Here is a 16358-nt window from a genome sequence, read left to right on the forward strand (position 1 = left end):
GCAGAATACGAGTATAGTCCACCACCTCTCACTTGGTCCAAATACCCTTTTCCAGCACTTTCGATGTGTCCTGTGCTGATGTCAGCATGGAGACTCTTACTATCAACGTCTTTGAAATAGCTTCACACTGCTCAGTCGGTCAGGGTATTTGATATGTCTCTGTTTCCTATGGACTACATTTCCTCAAAATCTCAACTTTCAAAACAGTTTACTTTAACAGCAGTATAATCAATCATAATGTTTTGCCTTACTACCACAGTGAAGTATTTAGTTGTGGTTTTATATATTCAAGATGCTGTTTTCTGGTTATGCTGGTTTACCTCTGGCCTTGTTCCAGCAGTAACATAAGACAAATTCCCAGAAGAGAGGCCGAAGGTGAGCGGGGGGTAGAAAGTACCTGGCCACCTGGCAGCAGTATGGAGTCCCAGAGGCCAAACCTCTCACCTCTCCTCTCTGATAAAAGCCACTGGGATCTGCATGACTGCACCCAGCCCTCACCTCTTCCTGCTAAGGCAAAGGATAAGGAAGGGGGGGGGGGGGGGGCATGCAGCAACAGTGGCCTCTAAATGCCCCAGGTGCAGGCCCAAACATGGCCCTTTCACTTATATATCACCAGCTTCCATCTTCTTTCATCGCCATTGCCTCCCCGTGTTTTTCAGTAGGTCCAGAAAAGCTGCTCCCCCCTCAGCTATCCCACAGCGTCAGTACTATACGATACTGGCTATTGTTGTAAAGAATCTGTAGGTTGGAACTGCCGGCTTCACCCCTAAGGCTCCGTTTCTCTTTACATGAAGTGAAGTGGTCGGAGACTGCTGAGATCTGAGAAACACTATATTCTGTTCTTTATTGGCCCAGTGATAAGGTGTTGGGATTCTGCTCACACCTGTGAGCCCATTGTTCAGACCCACTGTGCCTTTTCACCTGAAACAGACAGGACTAGACAGAGCTCCTATTTAATAGTTTGATTGACATTATTTTAATGACACACCGTGGGGAACTATATGTCTGTGAACGGAAATATTTTTCCCCCTCTGATGTCTCTGCCTCTCCCCTCTCCCCTCATTAGGACAATGACATTGTCATTTTCTCAGGGTTTTGAGGGATGTGTTTGTATGCAAATAAGACGGTCCCTCTTTCGTTCTCCATGTCCTGGTATATAGAAACAATATGATAAGTATTAGCAGTCACTGGCTATGTTAGCTGTGGTAGTTTCAAGCCAGTATCCCATACCACAAGTCTGTTTTGTTTTTGTGTGTGTGATTCTTTGTCTTTAAGTAGGTTAACACCTCCCAGCTGAAAATGTACCACCCATTGTCTGTTTATTTCTACAAAACCAGGCAAAAAGAGACCGTGGGAGCATGAAAATAAACTCTGTTCCTAAGTGTGACACGTGTGCAGCTTGAGTTTGGCACGGCATCCATGTTCAGCCTGGCTGAGCACAACTTGTTTGAATGTCATATTTATCCCTGTGTTTTGTCAGAAAATTAACTTCCTGTGAGTTTGCGGCAGAGCCGAGCATATGGCCGCAGCTCTCTAGAGATGACAGCCTAGCGGAGCGGGAGCTCGCCGGTGCCGCTGCCCTGCTCTGGCGGCAGATGCTCCGGGCTTCTCCGCGATTAAGTGGAGATCATCACTGTTTTCTTTGAGCACCGCTGTGCCTTGTACTCTGAAGTGTTCCGTTAATCACTGCCTGCCTCCCTGCCTTTTCCACGCAAGCTGCCAAAGCACTCATTAAGTTTGAATCTCCCTCTCACCCCTCGCGTGCTCACCAGCTCGATACGTTGCATTACTGAGTCTTAGCAGGGACCCTTTCTGCAGGAACACAATGGTTTGTTGTACCTGTTTGCTAGAGGGATCATATAAGCCACACTGTTTTCTGCACACTTGTTTTCTGACCCTCTTCTGCTGTTGAACATTCACTTCATAGCAACTGTGTAAGTGTTGCCCTTTGTGCCACTGCATATGTTTTCTTGCTGCTGGAGTCTGTATTTGCACTGAGATGCTGCGTTGTTTCCAGTACACAGAGTGAAGCTTTTTCTAAGCATGTATTTCTTTTTCCAATAGTGCCTCTTTACCGCTGCAGATTCTTTGGAAACTGCTTGTCACTTTGACAGTTGTCGAACAGTACTATGTTATTGTCTACGTGTGTGTGTGTGTGAGTGTATTGAGTTTATGGAATCAGGACGCAGGTATAATGTAAAACACAAATCTGGTACAAGAGAAACAAAAAACGTAGAAATCGAGTCTCTGTTAGCCCCCATCCTATCCCCCCAACTCCAGCATCACACAACCAATTGTGTACATCTCCTACACAAGCAGCCATCCATTGTTATTGTTAAACATTGTGACACGCTTTAACCCTGATTGATCTTGATCTCCGACACAAATAATAATGTGATTACGGGCTTTTCTCAGCTTCTCTCTTCACAGCAGTGGAAAATAACATTAGATATTTCCTTTCATGTTAATCGCCTTGGTTGGAAGTATACCTCAGTGCACCAATAGGCTTCAGTAATGCCTCTTTTCTTCTAAAAAACCCCATCCAAAATAACCTATTTGCAGTACACCCACACACACACTGCTTAGCTCTGTAACACCGTTATTCTGCGCCCATCAAAGCCGAGCTTGCTTGTCCTGGTGCAGCTATCATTCCCCCACAACAGCGGGATGGCATTACTGTGCTTTTGAAAGCATTTGCATGGCAAAGCAATTGCGTGCACCTTGTAAATAAAGAAAATGATCCTGTTCATCGCAGGTTGGATTTCCTGGATAAAGCTGTGGGAAGTAGATCCCTATGCCATCATATCGATATACAGACCTTGTTTACTGATCCTAAAGTTTACTTTGCAATAATTTTCTGCTTCTTAATCTTGTCTGTCAGGCAGACACACAAAAACGTATGTGGCTCTCTCTGCTGCATTGGTTACTTGGCAGACACGCTGATTAGTGCCAGTTTGCCTCTTTTCAATATGTAGATACTGAGATAGAAAGCTGGCCCTATTCATTGAGTCCAAGTACCAAAATAGCAATTGCTGTTCTCAATCAACTATGAAGAAATTGGTTTGCATTGTTGGAAGAGGTTGATTAGTGATTTTTTGAAGAGGCTCTTGAAATGACTTTCAAATCAGCTAGAGTTGACAGACAGCTGGTTTTATGTTATTTTACAGTATAAGGTCAGCCAAAAAATAACAATATATTTGTTGTCATAGTTTGTGCTCTATAAGTGCCTTGCATTTGTACTCTCTGGGCCTGCATGATGTTATTCAATAAAATACATATTTATCTCATCTCATCTCAAATCTATTCTCAACTGTACAAATTGCCGCTGTGCTCTTTGCAGGGTACAACAAATTTTTCGACAAAATAATTCCTTGTCAGGAGCAGCCAAGGGAGAAGGTGTCAGTTTGATACCACAAGTACACTAACGGCTGTGCGGGAGCATAAGTGTTCGCTGCGCTTCGGTGACGGTGCGTTTGATTTCGACACTGACCACCAGTGATGCCAACCCTGTAGTCCTCATCTGAGCTGCCTCTTGAGACGCAGACCCCCCATCTCACTTCAGACTGATTCTACTGAAGGAGAGATAGAGAGAGAGAGAGAGAGAGAGAGAGAGAGAAAGAGAGAGGCTGAGAGAGAGAGAGAGAGGGAGAAAGTAAGTGAGAGGCTGCCATACAATAAAGTTGCTGTATAGCGTATACAATTATCACTCGTCTATTGTTACACTGCAGTTACAAGCTGTGCAGTATGTGGGATCTCAGTGTGGGTGTACAGCGACCTAAACTACTATACCCATCTCCCCTGGGGGCACCTCAAAGGACGCTTGTTCCGTTCCTGCTCTCAGGCCCTAGGCTCTGCTGAAAAAAATGAGAGTCAAAGCAAGTGAGAAACAGGGAAGCGAGGGAACAGAGGGAGGTAGTCTCAGCTGTGTAGTAAGACTAACCTGTGCCTCTAGAGATTATGCATCTTCTCAAAAGTGCCAAGACAGACCCATCTTTCTGACTACTCACACCCGCCTCTGGCTTGTTTAGGGCCACAGTGCTAAAGTAGTTCAGTATGATGACTTTTGCTGCACTCTGGAACTCACTGTGTACGTTTGCACTTGAAATACACATTGTTTTCTCAGTGTGAATGAGAGAATATGGTGTTTGTGACCTTGTTTCAGTTTGAATCATATGCCCCACTGTTTCCTAATATGCCCCTAGTGTATGTAATGCTGAAAGCACATTTATTACACATCAATAATTCTGTACATTTCCTTCTGGAAAACTAATTCTCATAATAGGATTTTGTCAATGTGATTTGAATAATGATCTCAAAACATCCCATTTTAGGCTACTTAACTAAATAGAATATTACTGATTGCAACACTTATCCATGGTTGCGGTTTTGGTAACCTTCTTTTTTGTTTCTTGCCAACAGCCAATTTTCTCTCAATTAAAGCATGATATTAGCACTCAGTAGGGCATAAACAGAAACAACCGTACACTACTGAATATCATGCCTTGATTATGAGCTTAAGAGTGAGTGTACAGATGGATCCAGTTTATATACTCCTATTAGAGTTCTGGTGCGTGTGTGTGCGCGTGCAAGCGTGCATGTGTGTGTGTGTGTGTGTGTGTGTGTGTGTGTGTGTGTGTCTATAAGAGAAAGGGAGAGGGAATCACTGCCTGCATGTGCAGGAGTGTGTCTATGTAACAGTTTGGCTGCTGGAAAAAGCTGGAAGTTATATTCTCTATCCTGTTGAAACCTCTGGAAAGAGAGGGCAGGAGGAAAAGAAAGACAAAAGTCATAGGTATAGTGGGAAGAAAAGTGTATCATTACATTGAGAGCCAGTCAGTGGTGATGCCAGTTGGCCAAAGTTAGCAGGAAGCTGTCCTAGTAAATGGCAGCAGCTGCTCGCAGTTCGAGAGAGCATGTCCCAGTCAGAGGAGAAAAGCGATGGCATCTACATTAATACTACCTTAATGGCCCATCTGGCACTCCGTAGGGTCCCTGGCTGCGCCATCGACTCATAGGCGTTTGACAGGCAGTCTCCAGCGCACCAGACGCGCATGGCATGCCAAATGGCGGGGAGACGCCTCCGTGGCGCACAGATCTGTCAAACTCTCTCTGACGCTGTAGTCACACAGGCAAGGGAAGTTAAGGCAAGTTTTCACACGTGATTGGTTCTTGACATGGTTGGGGAGAGGGAGGGGGCAGGAGGAGAATGACTGGCGTGTCTATTTCTCTCCTCCGCACCCTCCTCAAATGCAAACTCACATGTGTGCACGCTCACAGGGCACACACAAATAATCACACACACCTCCACACAAACTCTCCATACTAAATGCTAAGTTGCCATGACCAGATTAAACCTCAATGAGAAAGCCAGGTTAAGATTAGCTCGTGGTGCATTCACTCTGCTCTGATGGCAAATGGAGATAAGACATATTATTTTTGCTGCGAGTCACAGCTTCTCAGTAAACAAATACTGGAACAAATTGCTTCATTGGAAGAAATTGTGGAAGGTCTTATCAAAACACCACAGGGGTTTCTGGGTATAATTGGCATAATTGGTTGACGAAGCAGGCTGCAGTCCATGATGTGGCACAGCGATGCACTCTAATGGGAACTGAGTGATCATGTCTTTAGGTCTAGAGTTTGCCCTCTCAGATGTTTAAAGATTCTGGGCCTTACTTAATAAGCAAACAATGGACAATGCATGGTCCACCAGTATGTTGTATTTGCTTGGGAAATCATTTACCAATATAACATCATAATTGGGTCACAATGTATATTTCTTTATGTCATGTCGAGCTTCATAGATATGCTCTTTTAATCAGACAGTAATCAGACAGTAATTTAGATTATTCCTGATTTAAAATCAAACCATTTCCTTGCTTGACTGAGGTTTACATCATCAACTAATAACCTCCTGTGTTCAGGTTGAAGGAGACACATCAGCCAGTTTTACTAGTAGCACATTGAAGGTTTCTCCAAGAGCAGGCCACATTCTGCAGTACCCACCAGCACAGATCACAGTCCCAGAGGTCTGTATCACACTACTGCTGGGAAACTATGCTTTCTTTCTGATGAGAAAACTACACACAAAAGTACAGCAAGAGTACTTTAAAACATTTGCCACCATTCTTTCTCTCACACTTTTTCTTAAGGACATTTTGAGAGATAGCAGCAGTTCAAAAATGGAACGGAAGGTTCTTTAGAAAATGCATTTCAAATGGCTTATCCAGTAGGTAGCCCCAGAGGACACCTCAGGGATAAACCTTGGCAAGAAAGGAAGATAGGGGGAAAAAAGTGAAATTGGAAAGAAGACACAGCCGTGACTAAAACAGTGGAAATATATAGAGAAAAGGTATCCTCTTAACCTGCCGACGCCTCTTCAGAGGAATCACAGCGCTCCATATCAGTATTCACTTTCCGAACATTCGGCTGTGTTCTGTGTTTATAGAAAAAGTCTAGATCCGCTGATGTCTCTTGCCCCAGACAGTCTGATATTTAGACAGCCTGTGCAGGTGATTTCTAAATGACTCACACCACTGTGAGCCACTGTCCCACTTTAGTGTTGCTGTTTCATGTTTGGTGTTATTAGTGTGGCAGATGTTGTTCTTGCATTTAAAGTACATCAGTGAAATTATGTGCTTTATGAAAAGGGCCACACTGTTTATTTGAAACTAAACTGAACACATAACTAGTGAAATTAAGGTCAGCTGGACATCAACTGCTAAGTTTTGTCTGCAAAAAAAGGCAGAGAGAGAGAGAGAGGAGATAGAGAGAAAAGAGAGAGAAAGAGAGAGGAGAGAGAGAGAGAGGACAGGGAGAGGAGATAGAGAGAGAGGAGAGGGAGAGGAGAGAGAGAGAGAGAGAGAGAAAGAGAGGAGAGAGAGGGGGTAGAGATGAAAGAGGAGAGAGAGAGAGATATGAGGGCTGAAAGGAAAGAGGAGAGAAAAAAAGAGGAATCAGCAAAATGTGTTTGTGGGCTTGAGAAGAGAGAAGAACGGGAGGAACTCTTCAACTTTCACTCTCATTCCCAGATGTGTTGTAGACAAGATGTAGCCTTTGAAGAGCTTGTGGCAAAATAGGCAACATATGAATACACACACCCTCTCCACTTTCCCTCTTTCTCGCATATTTCCCCCTTTCCTCTCTCTTTCTTTTGCTCCCCCTTTTAAACTCTCCACATCTCCCTCTCTTTATCTTTCTCCCTGGGCATCTCCGTTCCTTAGTGGCAAGCCCAGCTGGGGGGTTTTCTGTGCTACTGTGAGTGAACCTTCAGTGTCTCCTTTGGCAGGCAGCTGTCCCTGCACAACACACAAATGAACACATTCTGCACTTACCCATGCCACCCCTGCTAACTTTGACTTTAAACATTTTCACATACTCACACTTTTCATACACATTTACATGTGTGCCCAGGTCTCAATGGAACAAAATACATCTCACTTGTTAATTGAAATCAGAGAGTTTGGATATGATTTTATTTGCAGGACCACTCTTGTATGTGTAATCTACTCTAAAGCCACTAGAGGGAGCTTATATTATTCTGTGGTCCCTGGCCAAAAATGTGTTTCCTAGTACTGTTGCTCCAGCAAGGATGCACTATTTTTCAAATGTCTTGTATTTTGTTCTTAATGCCATAAACTGTCCTGCAGCTTCCTCTTTTTTGACAATATAGAGAGCATAGCCACGAACCTAGACAAGAGACAAAGACATAAGTAAGTATTTTAAGTTTGCATTCCTTCAAACTAATATAATAATTGCTGTTTTAACACAGATATCCAGTAGTGTGACTTTACGTGTGCATGGCAGAGGTGCTAATTCACGTTGCTCAGCCGCTTGCGCAGGGTGTGTAATGACAATAACAGAGAGCATGCCTGGGCGTGCTTTCAATCTGCTCCCCAAATGTAATGAGTCCGGGCAGAAGTCTGGTCATCTCAACTTGATCAAAAACAGGATGAAATCTGCAAATGATTTATTATATCCTGTGGAGATTCATCAGTACACATGTCAAAATGATGCTGAGCTGAAAATTAAATGGCATCTTTCGTCACCATTATTTTCCTAATATAGACAGAAAGTGGGAGCTGGAAAGTCGGAACAGGAGAGGAAAATCAGTTTTATCTGATTCAGTTTAGATTATATTTTCTCTTTTATTTGATCTCATTCCAGTTTACAGTTGCTCTTTTCCCCAAAAATATTTAGCCAAAGCCTTTTAAATTGAATACGTAATTTGAATAAGAAATACAACCAAAGCTTTATTTTTAACTTGTTTAAAAAAAAGTATTCTAAAAAGTATCACATATTATGCATTATTTGATTCATTGATATAAGCGTGCCCAAGTACAGTCAGACACCTTTTTTTTCTAGTTTTTCCACACTTTACAGATGCATAGCACATTTATGCCTCATGTGCATCGTTGCCCTCTGGCATTTCATCAAACTACAGACGACTAATGCCTTTGCCAGTTAATCATATTTTTCTGTGGCTATCCCTCCCTAATAGGAGCAGGGTGACGTGACAGCATCTGAACTATACTTCAGAGTTGTCCTGCCATAACGCTACATGATTTCCCCTCCTCGTGTTACTCAAACAGGCCTGGCCGATGGGATTTGCCGTAGTCTGCGCTTCTCCTCTCCTTCTGGCCTTTTCCTGTGACAGGGCTGCCGATGATACAGATCCGCTGTGACATTTTACATTGTGCTCCCTAATTGCAGCAGCCGATAGTGGGATAGCTCACCATACAGCTGCATATTTCCTCTTTTTTCCACCCGTTGTCTTTTTTTTTGTGGAGGTGGCTAGCACGGGTTGTTGTACTGATGCACTGGTTTAGACTAATTGAATTATTCACATGTTGTGTTACAGTATGCCATTAGGTGTTTCTCCGTGCTGTGCAACTCTATCTGCAGCAGCATTTTTATTTTAAGCCATTCATTTAACTGCAACTTTAAACTCGTTTGTTGTTCATTTAAAATCCTAATTTCACACACACACACACACACACACACACACACACACACACACACACACACACACACACACACACACACACACACACGCACACACACACACTTACACAAGTGAACAAACATGTTTTTTGGTCAATGTGTATCTGTCTGTTCTTTCCTTTGCTCTGGTATTGTGTCCTCAAGTGTCTCCCACAGTCTGTAACTCCCAAACTGAAAGCCAGAATAAACCTGTGTGACAGATGCAGCTCTAATTATACAGTTGTTTTAAGGCTGTCAGGTTGCAGCGAAAAGGGAGCCAGCCATTTGGGAAAGTGAAGGAGGAGGAGGAGGGTATGGAGTAGGAAGAGGGGGGTAGAGGGGGACGATTTGATGGACGGACATTGTAACACCAGCATCTGGTGATAGCTGCAGCTGCCGTATCGTTTTCCCACTGCCAGCTTGCCAGCTAAATAAATATTGCCACGATCTGTCTTGTACAAGCAAGTGTAAATTACTTTAACACGTCAATAACTAGTTTACAATGATGTTTTTTCTTGCCATTTCAGGATATATTGATTTCGCATTGCTGTTAAATGGCATGAGCATTGTTTCCCTCACCCCGCACTTTGTATTTTCACATAGACTCCCAAGGAACTTGGCAGGAACAGGAGATCGGAAAAACGGAATCTATTCATGCAGTTATGCTACCTTTGCACTCTCTCTCTAAATATAAAATCCAGTTAATCATATTGAATATTGCCCCCTTCGTCATAGCAGATGTCCAATATATGAGTCTAAAAGTGAGAGTAAGGGTCAGATTTGTCAAGGTTGGTCTTTGTGTGTTGCTTTCGTCTTTTTACACTGGTAATATGTAATGGGTTTGTTTTTTCTTTTTGATCCACGACACTTTACCTGAAGTGTTATATTTTCTCATTTTCTCATAACATGTTCTGAATCTAGTTTGTTTCTTGCTTGAAGTAAAGCTGATTTTATTTAGCGTTGATAACTTTCTTGTCAATGTTACCAGTATCATTTTCTATGTTTTTTTTTTGCTGCGTTTCAATATCTTCCTCAATAATAGACACAATTAGTCAAGGAAATTGATTCAGTGAGAAACAATGCCCACAATATCCATTTTATCTGTGTGTGGTGTGTTAAAATAGACAAAGAAACCATAGAATATACAGAATGTAAACGGCTGTTTGAGGCTTCATGGTTGTTTTTTGTTTGGATATCCGTGAAGTGAAACGGGGGGGCATTCACATGCATGCACCCATGAAGCCTCTCCAGGCGAGCTTACACTTATATATTGTGCGTCTATTTTCATTCATATGGGTTCCTCCACGCGCAGACAGATGTTGGGAAACCCACAAAATCAGAGCTGAAGCCGCACTATAATCACCGCGATTTTAATCAAGCTCTCGCGTTGTGACCCACTTATTTTCTCACAGTGCTGATTGCACTGCAGTGCAGTGACGACTAGCATTACCAAACTGCAGCCTGTGATTAACCTTCACATCATATACATGTCCCCTAACCAGCATACAGCAAATCCTAATCCCCAAATTACACCCACTTGGACTGGAAGAACTCTCCCTTTGTCAAATTTGAACATTTTCCTCCCTCACCCTGCCATCTTCATATGATACAATGATGATCCTGCTTCGTGCATATGAGCAAATTGAGGTATGTCTGAGTGTGTAATACTCAACTGACTATTTCAGTCAGACAGAATAATCTTTTTTTGCAAGCCTGGAGGCACAAACTGTGACCCACCTAGTTAAATTTAGTTAAGTTAAATTTATCCATAAAATAAGACACAAATAAAACATGCACACACACAGGCTTTTGTGAGAAAAGGGAAATATTCCAACCTTCTTCGCCATTTTCACAAGTATTATAATTTTCACATCAGTAATGATAAAGCAGATTGATTATTCATTCTCATGCTTCAACACCATTTAATTGTGTGGCCAGGACACTCCAGCTTGGGGTCAGCAGGGTTCTCTCTCATTTACAAGATGCACCAACACACACACACGCACACGCACGCACACACACGCACGCACACACACACACGCGCACACACACACACACACACACACACACATTCAGAATTCTCTCTCTTTCTTTCTCTCCCTCACAGATGCTCTCACTCTGCCTTCTCTAAGGGCCCCCAAAACATGCCCAGACTAGAATTTGCCAAAATATTCTTTTTCCTATCAAACACACACTGTGCCCCATCGCAGTCCCATCTCACTTATTCCTTCGACATCTCAATTAATACCCCTTAGGAGGCCTGGCGCCCCGCAGGGGCACAGAGACTCACTGTGGTGGAAGATTCTCCCTGTCAATGTTCACCACAGATCCTGTAGTTCTGTCATTTTAAACCATGTCACTAAACTATCACATAAGTCCATACGTTGGTGTTGATAACTTGGAAGTTTAAGGAAACTGTGCTGCTTAAGGCAGAGGGCTTTTATATTCAATCAATATGACAGCCATACAACCTATACAATGCCGGTAGATCTGTTGCAGTCTCTGTCCCCTGTCTCTTTCCTCACCTCTCCCTGCCTGGTCCTCATGTTCAGTAGCTAATGGATTGTTGTGGTTTCCAGGGTCTGCTCCTGAAATGTTCTCCTGCAGAGATGTCCTAAGAAGTGCCCTCAGCTGGTCCCTCCGTCTGCCATTAGGCCTCTCCACACTTTTTATCCCTAGACCTCCGAGACCTCAAACTGCCAAATGAGTTGAATTATGGCCAGTTATGTGGAGTGGACCCGGCGTCACGGGGGAGAGGCCTGAGTCAGTGGAACTAACCACACTCCTGACCATTAAAAGGCAGCCTGACACTGCCTCTTCATCTTTCCCCTGCTCTCAAAGGCAGGCACTGCAACCCCATGTCCCCCAGAGGAGAGGCACAGTACAGCAAACCAACCAATGAGCCAGGAAGCTAGCCAGCCAGTCTGTCAGGCAGGCAGGAATGCAACTGAAGCGGCAATCTCCTCCATAGTCTAGCTCCCACATCATTACAATTAGAAGGACTCTTTTTGTTTTGAGGTGCTAATTTTTGCCTTACATTTTGCCCTATATATTCACCTGTTTCTCATCTGTCTCTCCCCTCTATGTTCTTCAATCACCTTCCCTGTAATTTTTCCTTTTTTTCCCCTTTGCCCTTCAGCTAAGTGGGCGGGGTTGCAGGGTTATAACCACACAAGGTTAATTGCAGCAGCTAAAACAAGCATGGAGGCCAGGGCCCCAGCTACTGGATAAAGGAGGTCATTTAATTCATGCAAACCCTCACAAATCCACTCACAACATTTACAGTCACACGGATGCTGATTGCGGCAGCTTAGGAGAACAAAGTTTGCATCCATCACAGAGGAGACACATGCACACACATACTCACACTTGAACACGTGCACACGCACACTGCACTGAATTTGATCTGTCACAATAACAGGGGCATCATGACATGATGGATACAGCCCTTTTCCCCCTTTTCTCTCCTCCGTTCTGCCTCTCTCCGGTAATCTTGATGCAGTGTGTAATGTTTGCTGTTGCCGGCGGCTGGAATTGAATGAGGGATACAACCAGAGGTGCTGGGATTACCGTGGGCAGAATTGATGCTATCTGTCCAATGATGTGTTATTTTGTGGAAGTGAGGCAACAAACCGGAGAGAGAAATGGTCGCAGCACTCTGTATGATTTTACAGTTTAAGTGGTGAAAGACAAATAGAATAACAGTGATGTGCTAGCAGGGGTTGTAAATGGTTGAATAATTTTCCTCAATTTCAACATTCATTTATCTTTTCTGCAGTCTTTTGCAGGGCTTCACATGGCAGCTTGAATGCTATTCATCCTTCTAGTCTACTCACAATTGCAGCATCAGCTAGCTCAGCGCACATCTTTAGAGGTGAGACAGGTGGCATCCAGTCTCTAGTTCTCTAATAGGGTCAGCTCAGAAAAAGGTTAGAGGTAAACTAATGACACCTGTAATAGATGCTTCTTCTTGGAAGCCGAGGCTAAGGCTGAGCAGGGTCTGGGCTTGTGGGAATACAAGTGTGCTGCTTTTAGAATTAGCAGGCTGTGCCTGGGTCAGACGCTAAGCATTGAAAAGACTAAATTCAGCTCTTTCTGCCAGTGTGGGGCACAAGCTGAGGGTCTTGGGCTATTGTTGTGGGGTCAGGTTAAAGTCGTCCAGATTGCCAGAGCAGATGACAACCATTCATCACAAATACAGCAACAGTTCAACACTGTATAGCTATAAAGTTCTGCTTAGGTAGGTTAAAGTCAAAAGTTTTCACTTTTCTCAGTTGCTCATGCATTTAATGCTGATATTGGTTTGGATTCCTACATTGAAGGAGGTCATTCTAAAAATGCTCATTGTTGTTGTATATGTCTGTTTTTTTACTGCTGAAACAATAATCACAGTAGCATCTTTTTGTCCTGTGACTTTTTGACATTTCAACAAACTTCTTTTTTTCTGGTTTCCTTGATTCCAGATGTGTCTAGTCAGGTGTAACTCATTAATTTGGTTACTATTTTGAGTTTTGCCCAAAGATCAAGTTTTGGCTTCTTTTACGCAGTTAATCGATTCTGTTTTGCAATTATTCTAGCTGTTGTCATCAAAATCTTACTGTTCCTTTAAAAAGCACCTTTTTAGGATGCCACACTTGCTTTTGAAGCCCATTTGCAACTACTCTCTCTTCTGTCACTCACTTGAATTTACAGTATGTGTTTATGTGTAATTTTTGTCTGTTTTTTGTCTGGCAGAGAGAGACTGCTGTTGGCTTTCAGGGAAAAATGAAATAAGAAGGGCTATTTTTCTCCCCTTTGTAAACAGCTGGCAGCATCCCATGCTTGCACAATTAATGGGCATCTAATTGGCAATAATCATTTTTACTTAAGCACATTTAAAATAGGCAGTTGCCCCTGGAACAAACAGCTGTTGGTGGAACCTTCTGGCAACATAGCGTGGATGTTTGAGGATATTGGCTGATCAATGCTTACAGGAGGTGGTCCATACATGAACACTCACTTAATGTTGGCACTCACTTGCACAAGCTTTTCTATTTCAATTCATCAACAGTGCTAGAGGATTTACTGTATGTTGCCTTCAGGTTTTTTTAGGCATACATTAAACTGCACTGCACTTATTTACTGTATTACCACATATGATTTGAACTGTGTTGTAACATAGTTCTCTTTGTTGGTTCCTCTAAATGTTTTTATTTAAACAATAACTAAAATCCAAATGGCCTTCTTTGCCAGTCAAACAAAAGCAAAACTTTATAAGGTGTTCTGTCTCAGATGTTTCACCCTGGTGACACTGATGAGACACTTAAGTCTCTGGGTATTATATAATAGAATATAGTATAATTTAGAGTGTAGATTCACTGCTTACATCTTTGTCTTCCTCATATGTAACATATGTAACAGCATGCTAAGGTGCTTCTATGGTGCTTCTACTTTCTTGCAGCTAATTTATGTCAGGTTATCCATAGTACTTGAGATGCATGACCAGATTGTTTCTTTGTATGCTGGGATTTTGTAACCGTGCCATATCATTTTAACTCAGAGGAAGTAAACCTTTCCCATTTTGAGCACTGAACAAAGTGCATTTAATGTGTGGTGTCAGACAAACTTCCAAAAGTTCCACGAGGGACAGTGAAAGAGAGGAGTATGTGTTTCAGTTAGAAGGGCAATATGTAGATTTAGTTAAAGTGAGGAAGTTTTGTGTTTTTAATATAATGATTTCTCTATGGAGTCATGGACTTTTTAGCAATACTGTTTTTAACAAACTTGTCAAATCCTCTTTTTGTAACTTTTGAGGTCAGACCACTGCAATGTGAATCTATAGAGTTGTGATTTCATTTAACTGAAAGCAATCCCGGTTTCATGGTCATGAATCTACAATAAAATCCTATGAAGAAGTATAACACTGGCAGAAAGGACAGACCCTTGCGGCTGGCAGACAAGCAGGCAGTAAGCAATGAATTAAACACAAAATGTGGCTTTGCCATATAACTCATCTGACCGGGAGTTACTCAGACTGAAAGCCTTATAGGACATTTGATAAAGGAGCAGTGAAAGTCTCTTTGACATTGGCTTCGGGACTTCTAATATAATGCACACACTATTGTACATGATGACGGCTCTTCTGGTTTAAGCCAGATGCCCCTTCTAAGCCCTTTGATGAAAGGTGGAATGAGTGAGGGTAAAAGGGAAGGAACGTGAGTGTGTAGGATGCTGAAAAGTAATGTCAAACAACTTGATTGTGAGAAGGGAATGGATTAAAGGCATTGTTTGAGCTGAAAGAGGAAGTACCTTCCACACCGCTGGCTGCCACCTTATCTCGCCGCCCCAACAGCGGTCTAATCTGTTGGTCGAGCACGCCTTCAAGTAATTTCAATCTGTCAGACAGACAATGGAGCTGCCACCGAGCTGTGCATCATGGATTACTGTACTGCGCATCCTGTCCCGCCCCTACACAGACCCCTGACAAAGGACTTAATTGAATATCCGTCCATGGCTAATTTGTGTTTATTCCTTGTGGGAATATGTGTAAGCATATGCCATACAAAAATACAGACTTGTTTTCACATGCATGCTCTGTACAGTAAGCGCATGTGACTGTACGTAAACAACCCCACCAAGCTTTGTCTACTTACCCCTATAGGAATTTATTTTGAGGCTGTTTGTTCATTTACTCTGATGTTGAAACAAAGCAGGTACAATTGCTTCCAATCCTTAAACTGTAAACAAATTGAGTGGACTGGATTCAATTAACTCTGTGTAACCTAAAATATAATTACATAAAGGCACAGAGAGAGGAGTGGGAGATAATGTAGGTTTTTTACCCTTGAACCATAACCCTACTTTTTCCATTTATTTATCAAATTAATTTAAGCCTGTAGATTTGTTATGCTTGGGCTTAAATACATATAATCACCCATTTTAGCTTTAAATTACACTTGTGCTTAAACTAATTAATCCTCAATGTTTATCATGTATAAACAGTGATTGCTTTGCATTATACGTCGACATTGTTTATTAACAATATTATTTATCACAATTTCCTCATTGTCCAAAGACACATCTTGTCCTTGCTTTTAGAGATTGGGTATGACATTGAATGACATTGGTATTAATGATGGCACACTGAAGCGGTATTTAACTTGGAAAAGGTTGTATTAAAAATAAAGAATAAAAAAAGAAGAATTGGGTTTAAAAAATTTAAATAATAATTAAAAAAAGTTTTGAAAATCTAGAATTTGACTTGCGGAAATCCACACTGTCCATGTTTTCGAAACTGAAGAGAATGTCTGTCTGTCCAGGTCGTCTGAGGTGACAGTTGTGCTTCATCTCATACGATGATGTGTTAAACAAAACACTGCCCACATGTTTGCCTTAAA

Source organism: Taurulus bubalis (assembly GCF_910589615.1).
Source record: "Taurulus bubalis genome assembly, chromosome: 8".
NCBI lineage: Eukaryota > Metazoa > Chordata > Actinopteri > Perciformes > Cottidae > Taurulus > Taurulus bubalis.